Genomic DNA, 15120 nt, shown 5'->3' with positions numbered 1-15120 from the left:
GACAGTGCCGCACTCCCTCAGCACTGACCCTCCAACAGTGCCACACTCCCTCAGTACTGCCCCTCCGACAGTGCGGCGCTCCCTCAGTACTGCCCCTCCGACAGTGCGGCGCTCCCTCAGTACTGACCCTCCGACAGTGCAGCACTCCCTCAGTACTGACCCTCCGACAGTGCAGCACTCCCTCAGTACTGACCCTCCGACAGTGCAGCACTCCCTCAGTACTGACCCTCCGACAGTGCAGCACTCCCTCAGTACTGACCCTCCGACAGTGCCGCGCTCCCTCAGTACTGCATTGAAGTTTCAGTCTGGATTATGAGCTCACGTCTCTCGAGTGGAGATTGATCCCACGACCTTCTGATTCAGAGGCCATTCGGTCCATCGTGCCTGTGCCGGCTCTTTGAAAGAGCTATCCAATTAGTCCCACTCCCCCTGCTCTTTCCCATAACTCTGTAAATTTTTCCCCTTCAAGTATTTATTCAATTCCCTTTTGAGATTTTCTATTGAATCTGCTTCCCCCGCCCTTTCAGGCAGCACATTCCAGATCAGAACAACTCGCTGCGTAAAAACATTCTCCTCATCTCCCCTCTGGTTCTTTTGCCAATTACCTTAAATCTGTGTCCTCTGGTTATCGACCCTCCTGCCACTGGAAACAGTTTCTCCTTATTTACTCTATCAAAACGGAAACAGTTTCTCCTTATTTACTCTATCAAAACACTTCATGATTTGAACACCTCTGTTAAATCTCCCCTTAACCTTCTCTGCTCTGAGGAGAACAACCCCAGCTTCTCCAGTCTCTCCCCATAACTGAAGTCCCTCATCCCTGGTCCCATTCTAGTAAATCTCCTCTGCACCCTCTCCAAGGCCTTGAGATCATTCCTAAAGTGCGGTGCCCAGAATTGGACACAATCCTCCAGCTGAGGCCTAACCAGTGATTTATAAAGGTTTAGCATAACTTCCTTGCTCTTGTACTCTCTGCCTCTGTTTATAAAGCCAAGGATCAACCAACTGACCATTAAACCCCTCACAGGAGGTCCACTAGTGATTGAAAGTTAAATCAGAATTTCCCAGCACAAATTCTCCCTGAGACAGATTCAACAGCCCGTCCCCTGAGCTCGGGGGAACTGACGAGGGCTGATTTAATTCCATCTTCGATTTCATTGTAATTCAACCGAATCATGCTGTACAAATAATCTCCTGTTGGGCTTTATCTGAATGGAGATGAGAGGCTTGTCATGGTTGGCACCTGTAACAAACTCCATCACATTCACCGAGTCCTGCTGGGGATTGGTCGAATTGTAAAGGGTCCCTGGACCAGTGACTGATGGAGAACAGTCAGAAAACTCCCCATACAGACATTTCCAAACCTCAGGTCAGTGCTCTGTCACGGCCAGAATCGTGACTCGCCTCGGAGTCAGAAGGTCGTGGGTTCAAGTCCCACTCCAGAGACTCGAGCCCATAATCCAGGCCGACACTCCATATCACACGAAGGGCCCAAACCTCTCCACCATTCTCCAGCGTTCCCGGGAAGATCAAAGGTTTCTTCCTGTAATCTCTGCGGCTCAAAGATGGTCACAGACGAGTTTGGGAATCAATGTTTCTCTCAATGGGCTGATGGAATTCACAAAGGGGGAGTCAGAGCTCGGCTGTGAGAGTGAGCTCAGGAACATTAGAGATAAGTCCCAGAGAGTGACCTTCGGAAGGTCAGAGAATGGGTGACCTTTGGAGATGGTGTTTAGCCTCAGACCCTGGGCAGGTAATCTCTGTACCTTGTGTGTTAAACCAGAATGGGAGTCTGCGGGGAGCTGATTTGCCTGAACTGATGTGACATCGAGTGCAGTTTGTAAACAAGGCTCTGGCTGTGAGTGAGGAAGTGTCGAAATGTCATTTCCAGTCCAGCTCTTTCACAGCACTTTGTGTTTCCATCAAACCCTCACAAGGACCTTCTCACCAGCTCCCTGAACAGTCAGTCAGGGCGTCTGAGAGACATTTAGGAGATTACAGAGATAGGGAGGGGCGAGGCCATGTGAAGATCAACTGTCTGTTAGATTCTGTGGGCCGAGGAATGTTTCCTCCCTCAGGGACAGAAACTGTCAGTCAGACACGGTTTGGGTGAAAGTTTTGTAACTCTGAATATTTCTGTCCCCTCGGATGGAGCTGAGCTCTGGGCCTGAGTGAGGAACCTGCGGGAATGAGTTGATGTGAAGGGGCTGAGGTGGACAGTGTGTCTGCTGTCTCCCTTCTCTCCCACTCTGCTCTATAAGCTTCATATCATCGGGTACCTGAACTCTACTGATTGTTTCTGGATGTGGAACCTTCCCTGGTTAATGGAGCCATTGAACTGTGAGTCCTGTTACTGGGAAAGTGCTCGATCTGCAGACAGGGTTACAAGGTGTGTAATACGGGGAGAGAATCACAGGCCTTACACTGGGAGTTGCCTTTCCTTCTCTCTCAGAACTTTCATCAAATATATTTTTACTGCACATTATATTTCAGCTGGAAAGTGATTCAAACAGTAAAGTTTCTCTTATGATTTCTGTATTATTGGATTCCTCTGACACGTGATATTAATAAAAGCTGGGGTGAGTTACAGTCTGACCCCAGGGTGACCCTGCAGGTTTTGTGATGTCCTTTGCCTGAACTGGGGCTGGTTGAATATTTAAGGCACTGAGTGAGCGGGGGAGGGGGGAGGTTTCTGTGGGCCCCACAGAGAGGAGTGGGACTGGTCGTCTATTGGAGGTTTGGGGTCTCCCCCCACTGCTCCCTCTGAGGATCAGGGTTCAGCCTCTCTCCGTCCAGTAACCCCGGGGCCCATTGGAATCTGGACATTGCTTCAGGATCCTACAACACACAGAGGAATCTCACTCCCACTCGAAACCCATCGCTCGTTTCTCCTGTGACCGGGGGAAACTCTGACAAAATACCGTTATCATCAATTCTTTGGGATGTGGGTGTCGCTGGCAAGGCCGGCATTTATTGCCCATCCCCAGTTGCCCCTTGAGAAGGTGGTAATGGGCCTTCTTCTTGAACCGCTGCAGTCCGTGTGGTGAAGGTTCTCCCACAGTGCTGTTCGGTCGGGAGTTCCAGGATTTGGACCCAGTGACGATGAAGGAACGGCCGATATATGTCCAAGTCGGGATGGTGTGTGACTCGGAGGGGAACTTGGAGGTGACGGTGTTCCCATGCACCTGCTGCCCTTGTCCTTCCAGGTGGTGGAGGTGGTGGGTTTGGGAGGTGTTGTTGAAGAAGCCTTGGCGAGTTACTTGGTGTGATTATTGTGTTGGTGCTGAATGTGAGAGGAATCCATCTCCCCATCACAGCTCACATTATTCAGAAACACTTCACACAACTTTACACTTTGACCCCAGCTGATTGATGGCGGTGATATTAGGGCCAATAACAATTAATAACCTGGACCCTTTGTACAAGGGAAGGATGGAGTGAATATTATGGAGATTAACTACAGAATTAAGAGCTTGTTTTTGGTATTAATCCCTCGTCATGACATCAAACACCAACTTTCTCCATTGATCTTTAACAGTTTCGATGTTGACGACTTGAATTCAAAGCTCGATCTCCATTCACTGGTTTAAAGGCCTCTCGTGAAGTGAGCTTTTCATATTTCAAACTGAAGCCTTTCCCTATCACTGAGGTCAGAGCCCGTTGGCAATATCTTCCTGTCATTTCACTCACCGAGCACTTTCTCCTTAAATGGCAGCTCACTGGGGACAGATCTCCAATCAGGGAAAAGATGACACCACCCTTCTCTTCACTCAAACTGAAGCAAAATACTGCGGACGCTGCAAATCAGAACTCAAACCCGAGAATGCTGGAAACACTCAGCAGGTCAGGCAGCATCTGTGGGGAGAGAAACAGAGTGAATGTTTCAGGTCGATGACCTTTCATCAGAACAATCTGTCTCTCTCCCCACAGACGCTGCCTGACCTGCTGAGAGTTTCCAGTATTCTCGACTTTGATTTCTTTCTCTTCACTCTGAGGGGCTGCGGGAGTTTATTGACCGACGGCCGTTGTATGTTCAGTAATTTTACACGTCCCTTGGTCAGGACCAGGGGTGATTCTGGGATCAAAAAGCACCTGTGACATCCCGGGATCCGTTTCCCAGTGAGCGTCGCTCCCTAAAGGGAATCTCCCGGATCAGAGAGTCTCCCCGAGAGATCCCGACATCGGGGAGTAAATGTGCAGTTACTCGATCTCACACTCCTGTGTCACACTCGTTCCCAGTGCAGTGCTGAGGGAGCGCTGCACTGTCGGAGGGTCAGTGCTGAGGGAGCGCTGCACTGTCGGAGGGTCAGTGCTGAGGGAGCGCTGCACTGTCGGAGGGTCAGTGCTGAGGGAGCGCTGCACTGTCGGAGGGTCAGTGCTGAGGGAGCGCTGCACTGTCGGAGGGTCAGTGCTGAGGGAGCGCTGCACTGTCGGAGGGTCAGTGCTGAGGGAGCGCTGCACTGTCGGAGGATCAGTGCTGAGGGAGCGCTGCACTGTCGGAGGATCAGTGCTGAGGGAGCGCTGCACTGTCGGAGGGTCAGTACTGAGGGAGCGCTGCACTGTCGGAGGGTCAGTACTGAGGGAGCGCTGCACTGTCGGAGGGGCGGTACTGAGGGAGCGCTGCACTGTCGGAGGATCAGTACTGAGGGAGCGCTGCACTGTCGGAGGGTCAGTACTGAGGGAGCGCTGCACTGTCGGAGGGGCAGTACTGAGGGAGCGCTGCACTGTCGGAGGGTCAGTACTGAGGGAGCGCTGCACTGTCGGAGGGTCAGTACTGAGGGAGCGCTGCACTGTCGGAGGGTCAGTACTGAGGGAGCGCTGCACTGTCGGAGGGTCAGTACTGAGGGAGCGCTGCACTGTCGGAGGTGCTGCCTTAAGGAAGAGATGTTAAACTGAAACCCTGTCTGTCCTCTCAGGTGGATGTAAACTATTCAAAGAAGAGCAGGAGAGTTCTCCCCAGTGTCCAAGCCAATATTTATCCCACAACCAACGTCAATAAAACAGATTTTCTGGTCATTATCTCATTGCTATTGTGGGATCTTGCTGTGCGCAAACAATCACATCAACAGACGTCACAAGTGAAATATTTACTGCCTCTGGTGACAAGATGTCCAGTGAGGGTTAAATCATATTGAAATAAATAGGTCGTAAAGATCAATAATTCAAAGATGTGTTTTTTTATTCTGTCTGCAGTCAGTTAAAATATAAATCTTATCCCTGGGCCCATGGGTCAGGGAGGGTCTGTGGGAAAGTATTTGTGTTTCTGTGTGTTAAGTTTCCAGTCACCTGTTTATCATTGTCAATGTTTCTTTGTAAACTTCTCCCTTCTTCCTCCTTCATTGTTACAACCATTTCATCTTCCCTTTCACTCCCTCTCACTGCCCACCATTCACTGGATGGGAGGGTGGGCATGTAACTCACTCCCAGACCTCTGTCACAGCTGCTGGAACATCAGGGGACAGGGACAGGGGAAGGGCCTTCGACTCAAACAAGGACATCCCTTTCAACAAAGGAACAACTTGCATTTTTATTGCTCTTTTCACAACCTCAGGACGTCCCAAAGTGTTTCTTTTCTCTCTTTGTTGGTTTGAAGTGGGGATTCATTGATTGGAGACTGAGCTTGTTATCGAGCATCATTCAGACACCAGTCCATTGAGACCAGACTCTGTTCTCAGCCTCCACTTCACTAATTGTCACCATTGGGTAGAATGGGCCTAAACTCTCTGGGTTTCGGAGAACGAGAGGTGATCTCATTGAAACATATAAGATTCTGAGGGGGCTTGACAGGGTAGATGCTCAGAGGCTGTTTCCCCTGGCTGGAGAGTCTGGAACTAGGGGGCACAGTCTCAGGATAGAGGGGTCAGCCATTTAAGACTGAGATGAGGAGGAATTTCTTCACTCAGAGGTTTGTGAATCTTTGGAATTCTCTCACCCAGAGGGCTGTGGATGCTGATTCGTTGAGTATATTCAAGACTGAGATCGATGGATATCTGGACTCTCGGGGAATCAAGGGATATGGGGATTGGGCGGGAAAGCGGAGTTGAGGTTGAAGATCAGCCATGATCTGATTGACTGGCGGAGCAGGCTCGAGGGGCCGAATGGCCTACTCCTGCTCCTATTTCTTCTGTTCTTATCTCCTGATCTTCAAAGTACAACTGATGAGATTTGCCCTCTCACCACAAGCTCATTCCCTGATTGGTTTTATTATTGACATCAATCAGCTCCAAATAAAATGGAGCAATCAGTGAGAAATGAGGGGAGGCGATGAGTTTGTGAATAAACAGACGCTTCAGTTATAGATTCAGGGCGGTGCTGGAAGACCCAATGAGCCCAGGAGCTGCCTCGTGTTCAGGGTCCAATAAGGTCACGGTTGGGAGTTAATTTGTGGATCAAATCCTCTGCACCGTGAAAAACACTTTCTATAAAACAATCACTGTCCCTCCCCCTCCCCAAGGGCACTGAGGCCAAATGTGCTGCCCGTACTGTGGTTCTAGCTGAGTGTGATGGGTCAGGGGTGACCAGGGGTCAGGCCTACAGGTTATGTGAGGCCAGGTGGAGGTTAGATGTCAGGAGGTGGTTCTTTCCCCGGGGAATCGTGGGCCTCTGGAACAGGCTGCCGGCTCGTGCGGTGGACACCGATTCACTGAATTCCTTCGAGCGAGAGCTGGACCTGTTTCTGTCTGGGGCGGAGATCTCCTGGTACAAAAGGTCGGTACCTGGTGACATTAATCAGGGTCAGAGTGACCTCCTGGACTAGTTTCAATCACCTAGGGAGGTCGGAGAGGAATTTCCCAGATTTTTCCCCTAATTGTCCTGGGTTTTTATCTGTTTTCTCGCCTCTCCCAGGAGATCCCATGGATTCCGGGTGGGTGGGGAGTGTCTGTATTGTGAAGCATTGGACACCGTGACTATATGGGACAGGCTGGATGGACCAGAGGGTCTTCTCCTGTCCGTCCGTTTTGTAATATTTCTATGTTCAGAAAACCTTTGAATAAAATCAGGCACCGAAACTGCGGAGGAGGCAAAGCCCACGAGAATCAACTCCGATCTGAGGGAGTTTTGGAATTCCTGCTGAAATATGTGAATATAAATCACACACTCGAGTTAATACCGGCCGCAGGTTCATCACTTTGTAATTTCTCCTGTTCCCCAACATTATTCTTCATATTCCAGTAGAATCTTGTGGGGTAAAATCAGTCAAAGTCCAGGAACCAGTTCCAGATCTCCAGACTCACTGACCACAACCACCAATGTTAAACCCGGGCTGATTATTACGGTTCTCACTGAGGGTGAGGGGAGAATGTGATTCAAACACAATGCAGAGGAGATTTACCAGAATGGGACCAGGGATGAGGGACTTCAGTTATGGGGAGAGACTGGAGAAGCTGGGATTGTTCTCCTTCGAGCAGAGAAGATTAAGGGGAGATTTAATAGAGGTGTTCAAAATCATGAAGGGTTTTGATAGAGTAAATAAGGAGAAACTGTTTCCAGTGGCAGGAGGGTCGGTAACCAGAGGGCACAGATTTTAGGTAATTGGCAAAAGGTTTGGGGGGAAATGAGGAGAATTTTTTTTACGCAGCGAGTTGTTCTGATCTGGAATGCGCTGCCTGAAAGGGCGGTGGAATCAGATTCAGTAATAACTTTCAAAAGGGAATTGGATAAGTACTTGAAAAGGAGAAATTTGCAGTGTTATGGGGAAAGAGCGGGGAAGTGGGACTAATTGGATAGCTCTTTCAAACAGCCAGCACAGAAAGGATGGGCTGAATGGCCTCCTTCTCCGATGGATGATTCTATAATTCTATGATTCTGTCCTTAATAATACTATGGGCACACTCCTGAACACAAGAAATAGGGACCACTAATGGGAGTGACCAAATCTGGTGAAGCCCTGAACCCATAAACCTTGAACCCAGAACCCTGGGGAATGCCGAAGGTGGATATGAAATTTGTAACACTTGGTACAACACTCCTGAGTTTATAAAGCAACGTATCGAGTGATGCCATGGGAGATCTGCTGGAAATCTTAAACCATGTCCTCTGTAAGAGTTCGAATAATGTACAAATGTTAATCGCACTTTTTGCAGTGAGCAGAGGGGAGATTCATTGGATCAGTTGTCTGGTGGAGTCAGGATAAAATAATCTGATTAATATGAGAATTAGGACTTCAATTCCAATCAATTAAAATCTCATCAAATAATCTCCAGTAATGAGCGCGAGTGATTGGCATCGATCGTATCCAGCTGCTGAATTATTAATGGAGGAAATTATATTCACAGCTCTTCATTCACAATTAAAACCTGTCCTTATTAGTTGATTTTAGCTGCACTCATTACATTAGAACCGCTGTTACCACTGCCACTCCTCCCCGAACCACTGCCACTCCTCCCCGAACACTGCCACTCCTCCCCGAACCACTGCCACTCCTCCCCGAACCACCGCCACTCCTCCCCGAACCACCGCCACTCCTCCCCGAACCACTGCCACTCCTCCCCGAACCACTGCCACTCCTCCCCTAACCACCGCCACTCTTCCCCGAACCACCGCCACTCCTCCCCGAACCACTGCCACTCCTCCCCTAACACTGCCACTCCTCCCCGAACCACCGCCACTCCTCCTCCCCGAACCACCGCCACTCCTCCCCGAACCACCGCCACTCCTCCCCGAACCACCGCCACTCCTCCCCGAACCACCGCCACTCCTCCCCGAACCACCGCCACTCCTCCCCGAACCACCGCCACTCCTCCCCGAACCACCGCCACTCCTCCCCGAACCACCGCCACTCCTCCCCGAACCACCGCCACTCCTCCCCGAACCACCGCCACTCCTCCCCGAACCACCGCCACTCCTCCCCGAACCACCGCCACTCCTCCCCGAACCACCGCCACTCCTCCCCGAACCACCGCCACTCCTCCCCGAACCACCGCCACTCCTCCCCGAACCACCGCCACTCCTCCCCGAACCACCGCCACTCCTCCCCGAACCACCGCCACTCCTCCCCGAACCACCGCCACTCCTCCCCTAACGACAGCCCCTCCTACTGTCACTCTGTGAATTCCTGCCTTCTTTTAATCCAATAACTGTAATGTAAACAAACCCAGCTCGAATATTCTTTATTAATGAATTGACACTAATTCTGGGCCAGGAATTACAGTAACTGTCGGGAGGTTGGTGTGTCGAGGGGAGAATGGTTTCTGTAACGATCGGATTCAAAGGTTGCAGCAATGAGGAAAGTGTATTTCAGAATAGTTATTCCTGGTGTTCCTGCTCCCACTGACACCGTCAGACCAGAATCTGCCCTCCCCGACACTAACAGGGTCACTCCCTGTTCACACTCACACTGTCAGACCAGAATCTGCCCTCCCCGACACTAACAGGGTCACTCCCTGTTCACACTCACACTGTCAGACCAGAATCTGCCCTCCCCGACACTAACAGGGTCACTCCCTGTTCACACTCACACTGTCAGACCAGAATCTGCCCTCCCCGACACTAACAGGGTCACTCCCTGTTCACACTCACACTGTCAGACCAGAATCTGCCCTCCCCGACACTAACAGGGTCACTCCCTGTTCTCTTGATCTCCGGCAAGTGACAAAAACAAATTAAAATCCAGGAATCCCTCGAGGATCAAAATCCATTTTCTAGAAACGATCCATTTAATGAAAACAATGTGCCTTTTAATCGAGGAGATGATGAGTGGGAATCTCACAGTCACTCTCGGGAGACACAGCCCAGCTTTGGGAACTGTTTGTATCGAATGTGGACCATCTCCTTACTTTAAATTCAGCCATTATATTGTTCCATGTCGAGTGTTATAAAAGGCCAGGGTCCTGGGCCCCTCACTCTGTGTCCTCAGCCCCAGTCCTGGACCCGCTCTATGATTCAGTATCTCTGTCCCCGGGGACACACTGGGGGAGGTTTAATGAAGGGGGAGCTCAGACGACACACACCAGTCCTGGACCCGCTCTATGATTCAGTATCTCTGTCCCCGGGGACACATTGGGGGAGGTTTAATGAAGAGGGAGCTCAGACTACACACACCAGTCCTGGGCCCGCTCCATGATTCAGTATCTCTGTCCCCGGGGACACACTGGGGGAGGTTTAATGAAGAGGGAGCTCAGACTACACACACCAGTCCTGGACCCACTCTATGATTCAGTATCTCTGTCCCCGGGGACACACTGGGGGAGGTTTAATGAAGAGGGAGCTCAGACTACACACACCAGTCCTGGACCCACTCTATGATTCTATGAACCCAGGACTTGGGGCCTGAGAGACAAAGTACCTTTTTATCCTGGAGTCTCGCTGTCAGAGGCTCAGAGAAGAGGACGGGAAACCTTTGACCAGTGAAGGTCCTGACCCCTCTGAGAATGGCCAGTGACAGATTCACACTCAACATTAGAGGACAATTCAGAGGGGAAATCCCCTGAGGTGTCAGTGTGGTTCAGTGGGTCGTTCTCTCACCTCTGGGTCAGAAGGTCATGGGTTCAAATCCCACTCCAGAGACTTGAGCACAAAATCAGAGGAGAGTTTTGGAAGATTTACAATCAGCACTGACTCCACTTTGTGAAGAGGCAAGGTTACCTTGATCAAAAGCCCTTCCCTTTTACACAGATATATGTTTAATCCTCGGGCAATGTTTAGAAACAAGCTTTCCAAAATATTAATCTCTCATCTGATATTTCTTCGTGACGTCAGAAGATTGGATTTAAAATCACTGAATGTTTTGCTGTGATGGGAAAATTCTGTGAAAGATTGTTTCCAAACGTCCCCTGTCTGTTAAAGACATCGTACAGCTCGATTGTAATATTAGAATCACACTAGTTTTACATTACATCGACAGAAGGTAAATTTAATCAGCATCACAGCATAACTGCAGTGTAAAAGGGCAATGAGCTGGGCAGGAAACGATATCTAAAACTGTCTGTGGATCATCAACACAAGGGACATAGGCCCAGAAAATTAATCCTCGAAAAATAATTAAATCCTCTTCACCCCCAATAAATATCCACCACTTCTTCACAATTAATTTTATTCCTTATCAAAATTACTGATCTAATCCCCCCTCCAATATCTAATCCTTTCCGATATCACAGGATTATAAAAACCTGATCCTCTTTCCCCAAATATTAAATCTCAGTAATAAGTTGGGTCTCGATGGCCCCAATCTTTGCTCCTTCTGTCCCCTGTTTGGTCTCAGAGGCCGGAATGTGTTTTCTGTTTAATTTCTCCTGGTATTTTTGAATGAAAGATTTCTCCCCCTCACTAATCTAATGATGGGCCTGAGATCAGAGAGCTCCAGCATTCCAAACCAGCCCCCTTTCCCCGATAGAAACCTCAGATCAAAGCGGCTCCCACACTTTCTCACTTTACTCCTTGGGTTTTACAGCTCGGGAACTCCTTCCGACCAATCTCCCCGTCATTGGAAAATGGCCACATTGATTTGTGGAACTGCAGGGAGCAGAGTTCAGGATTCCACCTCTCGTTAAATGTGGAAAGAAATCAGATTCTAATCGTGGGTTCAGTATCCAGGGTCACTGCGAGTAAAGTAATAATACAGGACAAGGCTGGTCCAGGATAATAAGGGGCAATAACCCCAACCCCAATCTCACCCCCAATATTAATATAATACAGGACAAGGCTGGTCCAGGATAATAAGGGGCAATAACCCCAACCCCAATCTCACCCCCAATATTAATATAATACAGGACAAGGCTGGTCCAGGATAATAAGGGGCAATAACCCCAACCCCAATCTCACCCCCAATATTAATATAATACAGGACAAGGCTGGTCCAGGATAATAAGGGGCAATGACCCCAACCCCAATCCCAACCTCAATATTAATATAATACAGGACAAGGCTGGTCCAGGATAATAAGGGGCAATAACCCCAACCCCAATCTCAACCCCAATATTAATATAATGCAGGACAAGGCTGGTCCAGGATAATAAGGGGCAATAACCCCAACCCCAATCTCACCCCCAATATTAATATAATACAGGACAAGGCTGGTCCAGGATAATAAGGGGCAATAACCCCAACCCCAATCTCACCCCCAATATTAATATAATACAGGACAAGGCTGGTCCGGGATAATAAGGGGCAATGACCCCAACCCCAATCTCACCCCCAATATTAATATAATACAGGACAAGGCTGGTCCAGGATAATAAGGGGCAATAACCCCAACCCCAATCTCACCCCCAATATTAATATAATACAGGACAAGGCTGGTCCAGGATAATAAGGGGCAATAACCCCAACCCCAATCTCAACCCCCATTTTAATATAATACACACATTAATATGATGATCCAGGATAATAAGGGGCAATAATGGAGCAAACGTTTCGATGAGATTATTTGTGTTTGTGAGAAGATGGAAGTTTGCCTCAATTCTCTCTCCCAATGTATCTGTGGATTATTATAAATACACAGATTATCTTATTTAGAAAATGAAAAAACGATTACAATCAAATGTCGACACAGGGGGGAGGGGTTCAGGGGGAGGGGTGGTGATTACAGTCGAGTCTGGGCAGAGGGGGGAGGGATTCAGGGGGAGGGGTTCAGGGGGAGGGGTGGTGATTACAGTCGAGTCTGGGCAGAGGGGGTGGGAGAGTTCAGGGGAGGGGGTGGGGATTACAGTGGATTACACTGAGAACAAAGATGGGAAGGGAATCTGATGTGATATTAAAGTGAAATTGTATTACACTGAATTTTGCCCCACGATCCTAAAGACCATAAAGGGAAATATCTGCAGACTCACTGCTGTTTGTCTGTAATATGACAGTCCGCAATGTGACAGTCCGCAATGTGACAGTCCGCAATGTGACAGTCCGCAATGTGACAGTCCGCAATGTGACAGTCTGTAAGAACATAAGGACATAAGAAATAGGAACAGGAGTGGGCCATGAGGCCCCTCGAGCCTGCTCCACCATTCAATCAGATCATGGCTGATCTTCGACCTCAACTCCACTTTCCCGCCCGATCCCCATATCCCTTGATTCCCCGAGAGTCAAAAAATCTATCGATCTCAGTCTTGAATATATTCAATGACTCAGCATCCACAGCCCTCTGGGGTGGAGAATTCCAAAGATTCACAACCCTGTGTGTGAAGAAATTCCTCCTCATCTCAGTCTGAAATGGCCGACCCCTTATCCTGAGACTATGCTCCCTCGTTCTAGACTCTCCAGCCAGGGGAAACAATCTCTCAGCATCGACCCTGACAAGCCCCCTCATAATCTTATATATTTCAATGAGATCATCTCTCATTCTTCTAAACTCCAGAGAGAATAGGCCCATTCTACTCAATCTCTCCTCATAGGACAATCCTCTCATCCCAGGAATCAATCTAGTGAACCTTCGTTGCACCACCCCCAAGGCAAGTATATCCTTCCTTAGATAAGGAGACCAAAACTGTACGGAGTATTCCGGTGAGGTCTCACCAAAGCCCTGTACAACTGTAGTAAGACTTCCTTACTCTTGTACTCCAACTCCCTTGCAATAAAGGCCAAAATGCTATTTGCCTTCCTAATTGCTTGCTGTACCTGCATGCTAACTTTTTGTGTTTCTTGTATCAGGACACCCAAGTCTCTCTGGACACCAACATTTAATAGTTTCTCACCATTTAAAAAATATTCTGTTTTTCGATTCTTTCCACCAAAGTGAATAACTTCACATTTCCCCACATTATATTCCATCTGTCACCTGCTTGCCCACTCCCTTTGCAGAATCTTTGTGTCCTCCTCACAGCTTACTTTTCCATCGAGCTTTGTATCGTCAGCAAACTTGGATACATTACACTCGGTCTCTTCATCTCCCACCTTTAAGGTGGGGGAGGGAGGGGGGTGTTTAAGGTGAGGGGAGGGAGGGACGGGGGTGTTTAAGGTGGGGAGGGAGGGACGGGGGTGTTTAAGGTGAGGGGAGGGAGGGGGTGTTTAAGGTGAGGGGAGGGAGGGACGGAGGGAGGGGGTGTTTAAGGTGGGGAGGTGGGGACGGAGGGAGGGGGTGTTTCAGGTGGGGAGGGAGGGACGGAGGGAGGGGGTGTTTCAGGTGGGGAGGTGGGGACGGAGGGAGGGGGTGTTTCAGGTGGGGAGGGAGGGACGGAGGGAGGGGGTGTTTCAGGTGGGGAGGGAGGGACGGAGGGAAGGGGTGTTTCAGGTGGGGAGGGAGGGGGTGTTTAAGGTGGGGAGGTGAGGACGGAGGGAGGGGGTGTTTAAGGTGGGGAGGTGGGGACGGAGGGAGGGGGTGTTTAACGTGGGGAGGGAGGGACGGAGGGAGGGGGTGTTTAAGGTGGGGGAGGGAGGGATGTAGGGAGGGGGTGTTTAAGGTGGGGGAGCAGGTGTTTAAGGGGGGAGCGGGTTTGGGAGGTCCCGTTGAAGGTGTGGGGGGGCGGTCTTGGGGGGTCCTGGTGAAGGGGGTGGGGTTTGGGAGGTCCTGGTGAAGGGGGAGCGGGTTTGGGGGGTCCTGGTGAAGGGGGTGCGGGGGGTCCTGGTGAAGGGGGTGCGGGGGGTCCTGGTGAAGGGGGGGGAGCGGGTTTGGGGGGTCCTGGTGAAGGGGGAGCGGGTTTGGGGGGTCCTGGTGAAGGGGGAGCGGGTTTGGGAGGTCCTGTTGAAGGGGAAACGGGTTTGGGGGGTCCTGGTGAAGAGGGGAAGCGGATTTGGGAGGTCCTGTTGAAAGGGGGGGGAGCGGGTTTGGGAGGTCCTGTTGAAGGGGGAGCGGGTTTGGGGGGTCCTGGTGAAGGGGGGTGTTGGGGGTTTGGGGGGTCCTGGTGAAGGGGGAGGGGGTTTGGGGAGTCCTGGTGAAGGGGGGAGCGGGTTTGGGGGGTCCTGGTGAAGGGGGGGTGGGTTTGGGGGGTCCTGGTGAAGGGGGGGCGGGTTTGGGTGGTCCTAGTGAAGGGGGGGCGGGTTTGGGGGGTCCTGTTGAAGGGGGGCGGGGGTTTGGGGGGTCCTGGTGAAGGGGGGGCGGGTTTGGGGGTCCTGGTGAAGGGGGGGCGGGTTTGGGGGGTCCTGGTGAAGGGGGAGCGGGTTTGGGGGGTCCTGGTGAAGGGGGTGGGGGTTTGGGGGGGTCCTGGTGAAGGGGGTGGGGGTTTGGGGGGTCCTGGTGAAGGGGGTGGGGGT

Source organism: Heptranchias perlo, unplaced genomic scaffold (genome assembly GCF_035084215.1).
Source record: "Heptranchias perlo isolate sHepPer1 unplaced genomic scaffold, sHepPer1.hap1 HAP1_SCAFFOLD_322, whole genome shotgun sequence".
Taxonomy (NCBI): Eukaryota; Metazoa; Chordata; class Chondrichthyes; order Hexanchiformes; family Hexanchidae; genus Heptranchias; species Heptranchias perlo.
The sequence above is the reverse complement of the archived record's forward strand: the minus strand, read 5'-3'. Positions refer to the sequence as shown.